Here is a 13,373-nt window from a genome sequence, read left to right on the forward strand (position 1 = left end):
TTCCACATAAAGAATCACCTGATCACTACAATTTTACCCACAAGAAAAATCCAATTAGCTTCATGGAACCAATTAATCCACGTATATTTTAGAAGGTAAACTGTGACTATTTTCGTCATGCAAATGTGCAATATTGGATACTTGCAGTGAAACGCATGGCGCAAAGCCTAGGCGTACAGAAGACATCTAGGACTAAGCCTCTAATGGCCTGCAATTTATGTGATTCCATCTGCCAAGATCAACACTGAAATTACAGCTAGAAGAGCTAATGACTATTTCGATCCTTGAAGAAAGATGAAAGGACATTTCATCTAAAGTTTATGTTTTCCTGGATATATAGGACCCGCTTTTGCTCCTATGTCCATCTCACAATCAGAACACTGATCAGAACACCCCATTCTCTGTCATGCACACACCAACAAATCAACAATTGGTACAATTTTTTATATTTTTTATAAAAACTCGACCAAACAAACAAGATAAATTTATTAAGTAAAAACAAAATTATAAAAGATGGCAAGACAGATATAAAGAATATCACAACCATCATTCTATCATCAAGAACTCAAATTTACGAGACAGACATAAAGAACAACGCAATTATCCTTCTATCATTAAGAACTCAAATTAACAAACTGAAAATCAAAAAGACCTAACAAATCTGTACTACAATAACTCGCAATAAAATCTGGAGTTGAATTGGTACAACTTAAAGTTAAGAGGCTGACAATAGACCCTCACAAAATATTGGTATTTATCATCATCCCTCAACATCTAGTTTAGACATAAAAGAGTAGAGTGACATATTATCATTCCTCAGCATCTAATACAGTGTGCGAAAATACATACATAGAGACATTACATTCTTAGTTACTTTAGCTTTTGGATCTGCGTTGTTCTTTGTACTGTCTTTCTGGCCATTCCAACTCTCTCGTATGGATACGGTTATGGTAATATGAAAAAGTTGAAAAGTTCGTCGAGTAGATTTATTTATTTTGACTAAAAAGTAAAAATTATAAGCATTTTCTCACCGGGATTATTGTAGATCTGTGACAGTAACTTATCGACATGCTTTTTTAGTACAACGTCACAAGGAACATTAGGCTTTAATTTTTTTTTTTTTAACTTGTCGTTGTTCTAGAGTTTTTATTTTTAGTTAACTTTAAGTCTTTAACATACTTGCAAAATTTGACGATTCTTTCTGTTGAACCTATGAGGGTGGATTATTATTATAATTCTTGGCCCGTTAACGCTATGAAAAATGCTAGAGATCCCAAAAATTTGTACCAAAATAAGATCCTAAATGACGTTATTCAAAAAAAAATATATATCCTAAATGACGTGGCACATGCCATATCATCACTTATAATTTTCACATGGTATATGTTCTATGCAAAATTATATTTTTCTTAAAGAGGAAATAAACAAAGATTGGGTTCTTCTTATGCGGTATTTTTCTTAAAGGCTTGGAATCTACATCTTGAACCTCTTGATTGGGTTCTTCTCACCAAAGATGGACCAGGAAATTGAAGCTTTGGATGGGGCTTTATTGCCTACCAAAGTTGCTGATGAGTTCAGGCCTTTCGTTCGCCGTCTCTCGGAGTTCAAGTTCTGGTATTCCATCACCAAGGCTTTCATTATTGCATTTATCATGACCTTTATCTTTGTGTTGGATGTGCCTGTTTTTTGGCCAATATTGAAATACTACTGGATTATGCTATTTGTCCTCACAATGAAATGACATATCCTACACATGATCAAATACAAATATGTCCCATTTGATATTCGAAAGCGGAGATGCACTGGAAAGAAGTAACCTGGATAGAAACGACTTTTCTACTACTCTAAACTCAAGTCAAGAAAAATACTGCTAGTGTGTGGATATTAGGGTTTTGAATTAAAACATTATATTAGATCCTCAAAGAAATTAATTTTATTTACACATTAGAAATTAGCAAGTCAAAATAGATTATGTGGCAGCTACCACATCATTTGGGATTCATATTTGGTATAATTTTTTGGGATCTGTAGCACTACTCGCTCTAATGCTATTAGCGGGGTCAGGGTTGTGCTAAAAAATTAATAAATCAAAGTTTCTTTTCAAATAAATGAAAAGTTGAAATCCAGAATAATTTTTTTTCTGAAAAAAAACAAAGCATAAATATATTTCTAACTAATATGAATGCTATGGCATATCTGATATGATTAATAGTAGGGGTTTTGTCCATTTACACCATTTTTAGAGATTTTTTTCCCACTTACCCCATTAAGTTTTTTTAATTCTCTCTTACCCAAAACACTCTAAGGAGGTCTTCCCTAATACCCCATTAAGATTTTTTTTTTGTTTTTAAAATTTTTTTAATACCATTTTACCCTTACTCCTTTGTTACTTAGAGAGAGAGAGAGAAACCATGGGAGACTTCGCCGGAGCCCGGTCACCGGCCGCTAGAGTCCGGTTACCGGCCACCGGATTCCGGTCAACTTTCGCCGAATTCCTGTCAACGGTCGCCGGATTCCGGTCAACTTTCACCGGATTCCGGTCACCGGCTACCGGCCACCGGAATTTGCTGAAAATCTCACCGGAAAGTTTTTTTGCCCCTAGTAGACATCTATTGCCCCCTAATAGAGGGGCAATAGACCTCTATTGCCCCCCAATAGACGTTTATTGCCTCAATAGTCTATTACCCCCCAATAGACGTCTATCAGCCATGTATTGCCCCCCAATAGACGTCTATTGCCCCCCAATAGAACTTTCGGTAACCGGAATGGGAACTAATCTTCCTAAAATTAGACAAATAAAACTTTGATTCAAGAAAAAAACGAAGAGATTATATAAATGTAAAAACGTCTATTGCACTCCAATAGACGCGTATTGCCCTCCAATAGACGTTTAAAACTTTATTTTCTTTCCTCCTGTTCCGTTACTTAAAAAAAAAAAAAACTGATATGGGCACCCAGAAAATGCTTTGGGCACCCCCACACATCTTCTTCTCCCCCCCCCCCTTCGCCGGTTGCAGACCTGGGACTGGAACCCTAAGTGCTTCGCCGTCTTCAGGCGAGGCTTTGCATCGGATTTCCAGAACCCCTAGCGCTAAGCACGGCCAGCAGTTCAAGTTTTAGAGCCTCGCCGGAATCAAACTGGGCTCGGAGTAGCACGGCCAGCAATTCACGTTCTCGAGCCTCGAAGTTGATTAAATCGAAGAGGCTCTGAGTTGATTGAATCGAACAGGGCTCGGAGTTGATTGAGTTGAACGGGGCGTCCATTCCGGCGAAATTGGACGAATCAGAGTCGTCTTGCTGCTTCGTGCTCTGCTAAAAATAGCACGCAATTTAAAACCCTTTTTGTTGTCAAGTTGTAGTAGTGAAAGTAAGGGATCGTTCTACGCCAAGGATCAAGGGTTCACCTTCAATTTATGTAACCTACAAAACAAAGAAAACTAAAATATTAAACTCAGTATGAAACAAATTGAAAAACACAATTGGGGGGAATTGTTGATTAATTCTACCGAAAATTGACAGGACCCGCCCCGGATTTCACCCCGAAATCCGAAGTGGCCCTGCGGGGCCCACTTTAGAAGAAATTCTACCAAAAATTTGGCGGAACTTCCCCTAAAAGTAGGCTACCCAAAACCTGTAGGAAAACATTTACACTTCTAAATCATCCATCCTTATTCTCCTGGAGCCATCTGCTCCCCAAATCACAACTCCCATTTCACAAATATCAGTCTCAACCTAAAACAATATTAATCTCATAGATTATCAGAGCAATACTAATCCCCTAGGTAACAAAGAAACAGAAATAGAATGAGTACGCGGAAGCAATGCTGTTGACTATGCCTTGACTCCATGTACGCCCGACCTCAACTAATTTCGCCTGCAAACTGGGCATTTGAAACCGAAGGGCCCAGGGGAAAGTATTGAAAACACGTTAGTGTGAGTGGACAAAAATAAATAATTAAGATGATTTAAATGAAGCAAACTTAAATACTTTCCCACTTATTTAAATTTATAAAACTTCGATGCATGCCACGTTTATAAAACACATTTCTTTAAACTCAAAATCTCGTGAAAACATACCAGCCCCGCTGGCTAAGAGATATCGGACTAGGCCCCGCTAGTCAAGTAATAATAGGATATGGGGAAGAGATATCACCATACGGGTAAAGGAGCCCCTTAGGCTCTTCCTACCCTCGACTGCCACCCACACATAGATTGTGTGAGGAGGAGAACTAATAACCTCGACTACCACTCACGTGAGGAGGAGAATAAATCACCTCGACTGCCACTCACAAACACAAAGTAAGTGAGGAGGAGAATAAGCTACCTCAACTGCCACTCACAAACACAAAGTAAGTGAGGAGGAGACCTAATCGAATGACCCGAGTATGGTGAGGAAAAACAATCGAAAACCGGTAAATCAGTAAGGCTTCCCCAACCTCGCAACAAAACACGAGTATGAATCCCATCCATACTCGGAAAATCTCAAGAAAATATATACTCCAATGACGTGGCCCCGCACGCCAAATTTCTAGAATTCATAAACCATTAGGCGAGAAATAATCGATAAAATAATTCAATCGAAAATTCCATTTTCGAAAAATATTCCAAAAATCTCAATATCGACGAATAAAATATATTAATAAATTCCGGAAATCACCTCGGAAAGTAATTCGTCGAAAATCACTTAAATCATGATTTCAAATAAAAGCCATATATCGGAGATACTTATCAAAGGCTCAAAATCCATTCCCGAATCATAATTGAAAATAAATTATAATTAATCTCCGAAAATTTAATCATATTCCGAAAATAAATCATAAAATCCAAATCTGAGCATAATAGATTCGTATATGAAATTCATATGGAAAAAAAACAATGCCAAAATTAAAATCCAAGGCAAAATATTATGCTCGATAATAAAATGATAAATAAATTATTATTTCGGGAAAAATAAATGCATGCATCATTCTTTAAAAATAAAAGTCCACTCACAGTACTATTCAGGTGATCACGCATACGAGTTCCTTCGTCGAGCAATCGCTCGGTGCGTCACCCTGTACACAATTATATTCCGTGAATAACTATTCAACAAATTAATACGATTCCTAAAATCAATTCCTCATAATTACATCTCCACTTCTCCTCGGATTCAACCCACATTCTACCACTAATACCAATTCGTTATCTTAAAGGTTCCAAGTCAGAACCGAGAGATATCCGACGGTCGGATTCTCATAATTCGATAATCGAAACCCTAAACTTCAAAAATTCATAATTAATTCCAAGCTTCTCCAAAAATCACCAAACTTCACAAACAAGCTCTACAACATTTATAGAATTTAATGGGCTAAAAACTAGAATTAAAACACTGCCCTACACGCCTCCACGCGCCACCCACAGTGGCGGCGCGTGGGGCCCACGCGCCGGTGGCCACCACCTCCAATGGCCACCAAATTTGGACAGCACCACCTACTCATCAGACCCAACCATTCATTCAACTACAACAAGTTCCGATTTTACCTGGAAGAGCTCCAATTCGGCCGGTGAAAAATTTCCAGAAATTCCAAGAACCCTAGAAATTGCAAATCGTTAATTCGACCTCTACACTGCAAATTGAAATGAAAGACCTTAGGGGAAATGACCTATGTCAAAAACCGAACCTTCGATGTCAATTTCGTGGCCGGAAACGGCCGGAATCGGAAGAATCGCCGGAAAACCCCAATCTGCTACAGTGAAGTTCACGGCTCCAAATCGAGCTCCACCGGTCGAGCCACCGCAAAACACCACCCCAGGCGTGTCAAGGGAGAGAAGGCGAGCCTGATGATGTCCGGATTCCATCGTGGGGTGGCCGGAAAAGGAAGAAATCGGAGGGAGAAGAAATCGGGCCGAAGAGGAGAAAGGATCGGGGGAGAGGAGAGAGAAAAGCCGGTAAGTTTCCCAAAATGGAAACTTACCACAGTAAATTGGCTATTTATAGAAACTTACCCTGAACAGTAACTATGAACAGTAACATTAATCTTTCGCTTATAACTTTCGCATACAAACTCCGATTTTTACGAATCACATATGCACGCGCTCGGTTTAACGTTCTCTACAACTTTCACGAAGGAAGTTTTCTCAAATTTTGACCCGATCAAAAAGTCAACTTTTAGGGCCACTAAAGTTACCGAAAAAGAGTAAAAGTAAATCGAATTGTCGTTTACTGTCCAAATGACTAGTAAACCGGTGAATTAAGATACGGGATGTTACAAAAATAAAGTAAGAACAAAAGATGAATTTAAAGTAAAGTTTGTGAATATGATGATGAGCAGTTAGGAGTTCGTTATCCACCACTAAACACAATCCAAGTTCCAATTTTTCTTCCTATGTTTATTACTAAGTCATGAGATAGAGATTGACCAAGTTACAAAGCTAGAAGCAAGCTAAGTACCTTATATTACTTCCCTATGATGTTCTAACAAGAACAAGCGCCGTTATTAGAACCTTTTGAAAACATGCAACATAGAGATCACAAGCGGCTCCTACATTTAGCAAGTTCTAAAGCATTAAGCACATGTGGAAGGATGTCAATCTAAGTGTACAAACTAGTACAACAAGCGTGTCTAGTTGCATTCCTTATCTTTGGTACACACCTAGGCGAGAGGCTTTACTACTTTGGTTAAAATCACAAAACTATTAGGTGAATTGCTATTTAACCTAGCACCAATTACATGCATATCCTATATGTTTGCAACCACATAAAACATACATATAAAAGACTCATCTAATCCCGAACCAAAGAACAATCTCATTGACAAAGTAACTAAAACATAGAAATTTATTATGAAACTTGAACCATAGTTTAGGACTTCAAACTAGCCCCTAACACAAAAGTATTTAGCTACTCATTGTTTTAAGGTAAACACACAGTAACATATTGAAAATAAAAGACAAAGTCGCAGAAAAAGGAGTAAAGAACACGGTCGATGTTGCTTGAAGATGGATGTTCACGGTGGTGGTAGACGGCGACTTTGGCGGCTTCTTTTCCTTATGCTTGTATGGAGCTTCGAAAATCAGAGAGCTAGGGCTGTTTTTAGGCGTGAAATATGTATGATATGGTCCCTCTATGACGCTAAGAAGCCTCCTATTTTTATTGTTTACAAGCCCCTAGTTTTTCTCCTCAAAACCGTGTTGAGTTCTCCTTATTCTTCTCCAATTCCACTTGCTTAGCTGCCACACAATCTTCTGAACCTTCCTTAAGTCTTTCTAACCATCTCTTGATAAGTATAACTTAGCAAAAATCCAATAAAATTCGTCCCCAAAATCTGCCAAGAATATCTTCAGAAAATATAGCCTTTAATTCACTTTCCTTTCTCAACTAGGATTGATTTTCCTCTCCATGTTTGACAAAGGTTCCTGGCAGATTCGAAGGTGATATTCTTCCACATAATACTTCTGATGTCACTCTTCAAAAACGTGCAAAAACCTTCTAGAAAGCTTCTTGAAACGTGGCCCAACAACGGTCTTGAAAATGCTTTGCAGAAAGACTTGTCAGAAATTCCAGATTTCCCTTATCATCTGCTCATCTTTGCAGCATCATAACTTATACATTACACCACCTTTCTGGATGATTATTGATTCTAAACTGCTGTACAACATATATTATTCAAATCTGGGCAGAGAAATTCATGATTTTCGTCTCTTAAGTCCAGTATAAAAGTCCTTGAACAAGCTTGCTGAAAAGCTGATGGAAACAGTTTTCTCGAGGTACCAACTTTGAGCACAGCCTCTGGCTTCCTCTTTATCATTCTGGACTAAATCTTTGCCTGAAGTTATAGTAGAACATATGATCTTCAAATTTTTCCAGGCCTTTCTTCATAAATCCACTCCAAAGGTCTTCAAAACAGCTTCCCAAAACAGAAGAAAATAAGGCAGATTCTAGTACTCTGTTTTCTGCTTCTCTGCAACTGTTTTTCATGGAAACATTCTCCATCTTCTCTTGAGTTTTATGACCAATGAATGACCAGAATCCATCCTTTGCATCACTACTTCATGTGAAGTGCCTTGATTTCACCACTGTAGCTCTCTCTTCTCCTTAACTGCTTCTCAAAGTACCTAGGAAAATAACAAAGTTAAATTGATCTTTTTAAGGAATAAACTAAGCAAAAGTATAAAGGTTTGAACTATAAATTCGTCGCATTTTATGCTCCTATCACTTCGCGGTTTGAGTCGATTCTTCCCGGCGAGGGAGTGACGGCGTCGGAGACCGTGGAGATGTGGTCGGTGAATACCGGCGTCATACCAGGTAGAGAGAGAAGGAAGGGAGAGAAGAGAGAGAGAGGAAGTCACCGGTAGAGAGCGAGGGAGGAGAGAGAGAGAGAGAGAGAAGAGATAGCCGGCATAGAGAGTGGGAGAGGAGAGAGAGATAGCAGTATGTAATTTTTAAATTTCTGGAGCCCAAAATCGTCATTTAACTGTTAAATTGGGTTAGTGGAAATAAAATTCTCTTGGTGGTGTAAGTGGGCTAATTTTAGCCTATTTTGGTGCTATGGGTCAAGATCCCAAAGTTATTTTGTGCCAAACAAAAGTTCTCAATTAAAATTCTGTAAGGCGTTTGTTTTTTTATCTGCTTTATCAAATTAAAGGTAGAAATGGAAACATACGAGCTCCGTAATTAATCTGTATTAGCAATCCGGTGGAAATTAAAAAAAAAAATGTAAAAGTGTCATTTTCTGCATGTAATTATCTTCCTTAATCTCCCCGCTTTTAAAGTTGTACCTCATCCTCATGGTACAATTCAGCTCAACCCCAGCATTCTACCTCAGCGTGAAAATTACTTTCACATAGCCATAAACTCTTGTGAAGCTAGTCATAGTCAACGCCCCTTCCCTGAATTCGTCACCAAACTCCAGCACGCCAATGATAATTGCCGGACCAAGCTCCACCGTCACATTCATTCTCAGTGTCCTTCTCCCCATGCCATGGCCACACCCCCAGGACTCTTCCCCTCCCCGACCTTCTTCCCGTGGTAGTAAACCTACGCGTCCGGTTTCTCGTACTTGAACTTAGGCATGTTAGGGTTCTTGATCGAGACATTAGCCAGCCAAAAGTGTGATGTAGGTCTGTTCGCAAAGTTCCGTTGATAAAATATCTGCTGTTCAATGATGACACTATTCTCTAGACCAAAAAAAAAAAAAAAAAATTGATGGCATTGTTCATCTTGATCTCCGGTTCCCTACTGAGGAAACCGGGGAGGCCTAGACATAGCAAAGAGCCAAAGAGTAGTTGAGAGGAAGCATAGGTAGAGATGTACAGAAATAACAAGCTTTTTTTTTTTTTTTTGAGTTGAAGAAGGTTAGACTATATTGATAATCCAGAAAAATCTCAGGGTACAAGCTTTCTAAATAAGAAAAAAGATGCAACAATTGCATCAAAAATACAAGAAAATATAAATATAACAAAAGCGCAGGCGTTGTTTTACCACTACGGATTGCTGCTGTGTAGTGAATTTTGTAGTCGATGGTATGACTACCCATGTTATCCAACTCACAAAATGACAAAAGTCAATTCGAAGAAGAACAAAGGGCAATCTTCCATCAAAAGATCGAAGCCGGCCAAGGGTGTCAGAACATGGCCGTGTTGGCATAGGATCCCTTTCGAACAAATACCATAGTCTCGGGTCCTCGACCCAATACAAATAAACATCAGGATCCCAAAGCCAGTGCAGTAATTGGATGAAAATTTTGTATTAAAATCCTAGGTCGGGTCCAAGACCCACCTGGATCCCATATTTGGAGCAGATGTTGACCCATCCTCCAAACCCAGCACCATGTGTTGCCCGGAGTCCAAGCAAATCAAGAAATTTGCCTATGCAAAACAAACTGTCGACGCTGAACCTCGCACGCCAATATCTTTCGAGGAAACCAGATCGGACTCCAAATCCGATTGACGACAAACTCCGCAAAAGGAAGTCCCTCTACCCAATCTTGAGCCTGATCTACACCACCAATTGACTTGTGGTACAACCACCGCAAGACTGAATCATTTTATCATTCTCTCTGCGGCCTTCGCCGTCGAAAACCCAAACAGAAACTTGAACAAACAAGCCTCCACCATTGAAGAGAGCACTGATGAAGGCAAGGAGTAGGCCGAAGCCTACCAAGAGATCCATAAGGCTGGATAGGTGCAGGGCGCGACGGCCCTGAGAAGAGCGTCGTATCCCAAACCCTAGCAGAGCTATGCTAGGTCAATTAGTAAAAGATGTAGAAATAACAAGCTAGATAGGAGGGTAGGAAAGAGTGTTTTGGGTAAGAGAGAATTAAAAAAACTTAATGGGGTAAGTGGGAAAAAAATCTCTAAAAATGGTGTAAATGGACAAAACCCCAATAACTTTTCTCAAATATAAAAATGGCAGCTCTGTCTAAACTGATTGATGATCTTACTGTTTTATATATTAGCAGTTCTCAGTTTCACAATATCCTTAGAACCTATATATCTAATTATCAATGATTATCAATGGATCGACAAGCTGGCTGGCTATCTATTTCTCAATTTGAGCATATGATCGAGTAGCCATGTTTGCTGGCTGGCTATCTAGCTATTTACTGTCCTTTTATTTGATGTGTACTTCGTTCATGATGTATGATTCTCACCTTGTTTTACTTATCCATGCACATGTTACCTATTATTGAAGCAATTCATGAGATACTCTGCTCTAATTCCTCTTTTTAAGCTTCTTAACCTCTCAGCACCCTTTGCCTAACTTAGTCTCTTTCACACATTTTGAAAAACATGTTACCTTCACCCCCATAAGAAAAATAGCGAAACTTTGAAAATTTTAACCAATTTTAAGGGCTGAACAAGAGTTTAAGTGGAAGTGATTAGCTTCACTGGCATTTAAAGATCCACTGTACGTCTTGCACTCAAACAGATAAGTAAATTCTTAAGGACAATGTAGGTTACATATATGTGCTCTCACTGAAGAAATGTGGAATGCAATATATTGTGGGTCCTTCATACATCTCCAGTTGGGAAATCGTTCAGGCACGCGAGAGAAATGGGCCACTAACCCCTTACCGATCCAGATCAACTGAGCTTAAAACAGAGACGAACCTATAAAAAGATGGAGAAATATGAAAATCCTGGAAACAGAGCCAGAGTCATACACAAGGGAATGGGTGTGATTAGAAACTTATCTAAGTTGTCTCCCCTATTCCGTTTAGAACTTAACGCAACTACTTACACCTACTTCACAGTTCTGCAACAACTTCTGGTGCCACAAAGTTAGTGTCCCTCTATATCCTATTGGTACATGAATGCCGAAACTTACGCAGAACCAATCGACAGATCCTAAGGCTTGAAATGTGCTATATGTCTCTAAATTCAGTCACAATTCTTGCAGTTCATAATTAGCAAGAAATATGGATCTGTTTAAGGAAAATATGATTTGCAAAGAGATTGATGAGAGAATTGTGTGTGTTCTATTATTGATAATAGAAGCCCTTTATATAGGGATTTACAAAGTACATAATTTTGTCATACAAGGAAATAGAATCCGAATATAATTAGGAAATCTAGAACTTCTCTCCTATTACAACTCTAGAACTAAACCCTAGTTTGAAGAGGCACACTCAATGTCGATATCCTTCAACACTCCCCCTTGTGCCGCTCAAACTTGGTGATGACGCTTTGATCGTTGCCTCATTAAAAACCTTGTCAGGTAACAAAAACCCTGTGGGACAAAAATAACCCTGGTCGAAGGACAAAAAGAGCACAACACGTCATTCACTCTTCGAGATCGATCATGTAGACATCATTACTTCCCCTGATGTCGACATCTCCCCCTTATTGCTACAATCATGGGAGTTAGGATAATTTTCTCAATCCGAGGCTCTTCACATGTTTCTCGAATGTGGATTTAGGTAACGACTTAGTGAATAAGTCCGCTACATTATCCTCTGATCGGATTTGATTCACTTCAATATTTAGAAGTGATTAATGTTGTTGCTGATTGTAAAAGAACTTAGGCGATATATGCTTGGTGTTGTTGCCCTTGATGAAACCTAATTTCATTTGCTCAATTCATAAATGCATGTAGGTTCATCTGTGGTAGACTTCAAACCACAAGATCCTCGAATGTGTCTAATCACAGACCTTAGCCATATGCATTCATGCACGGCTTCATGTAGAGCAATAATTTCTGCATGATTTGAGGAAGTAGCAACAAGGGTCTACTTTGTAGACCTCCAAGATATCGCGGTGCTTCCCATGGTAAAGACATAACCGGTCTGGGAACGACATTTGTGAGGGTCAGAGAGATACCCTACATCAGCAAAATCTATCAAAACATCATCATGGTTTTGATTAAGGGAGGAGGATGACGCGGGCCACAGTTGGTGGCGGCGGCTTTGCTGGTCACGGCGTCTTGGACGGCGCTACTTGGGCTAATGAGATCCGTTCTCATTCTTCCGTCATTCTTTTCTCTCTGCAGGGATAGAACAAGCCCATATCTATCGTACATTTTAAGTAACGAAAGATTGTCTTTATACCAGTCCAATGGCGTTGCGTTGGCGCAGGGCTACATCTAGCCAACAAGTTCATAACAAATGAGGTGTCCGGTCTTTTATTGTGTTAAGTACAATAATGCGCCTATTGCACTTAGGTAAGACACTTTTGCCAATTAACACGTCTTCGTCATCATCCTTGGAACGAAACGTATCCCTCTTAGGGTCAAGACTAAGGACGACCATGGGAGTGCATCTTTGACTTTATCAAAATGCAAAGCATTTATTGACACGGTATACAAGTTCTAAACAAAGACAAAATCGTGTTCTCCCAAGGTCCTTCATCTCAAACTCGGATTTCAGGTGTTCAGCGGTTTTCCTTAACTCTCAAGGATTCCAATTATGTTTATCAACATAAACCGTTACAATTGTAAATCCAGAACTTGTCATGAAAACGCAAGGGCATAGTTCATCATATCCTTTCCCAATCAAGTAGTCACTTTAGTGAGCGTTTCACCCTCATTGCAAACGCGCTCCGTGGTCAAAAGCCACTTGATTTGGGTAAATGAAGTACACAAGACCCTTCATTATATTCCGTATCTAGATCCCCATAGAGATACGTAGTGACCACATTCGTAAGCTGCATGTTCAGTTATTCGGAAACTACCAAACTGACAAGGTAGTGGAGTGCAATGACATCCATTACGAGAGAATATGTCTTCTCGTAGTCGATTCCAGGGCGTTTTGTGAGAAGCCTTGCGCCATAAGGTGAGATTATCATCTCTTTTTCTCATCACGCTATCTAACGAAGACCTATTAATGTCAACAGGTTTTATGTTAGGAGGTGTTGGCATCTCAGGCCCGAAATCCTTCCTCTTCATTAGTGAATCC

Source organism: Rosa rugosa, chromosome 4 (genome assembly GCF_958449725.1).
Source record: "Rosa rugosa chromosome 4, drRosRugo1.1, whole genome shotgun sequence".
Taxonomy (NCBI): domain Eukaryota; kingdom Viridiplantae; phylum Streptophyta; class Magnoliopsida; order Rosales; family Rosaceae; genus Rosa; species Rosa rugosa.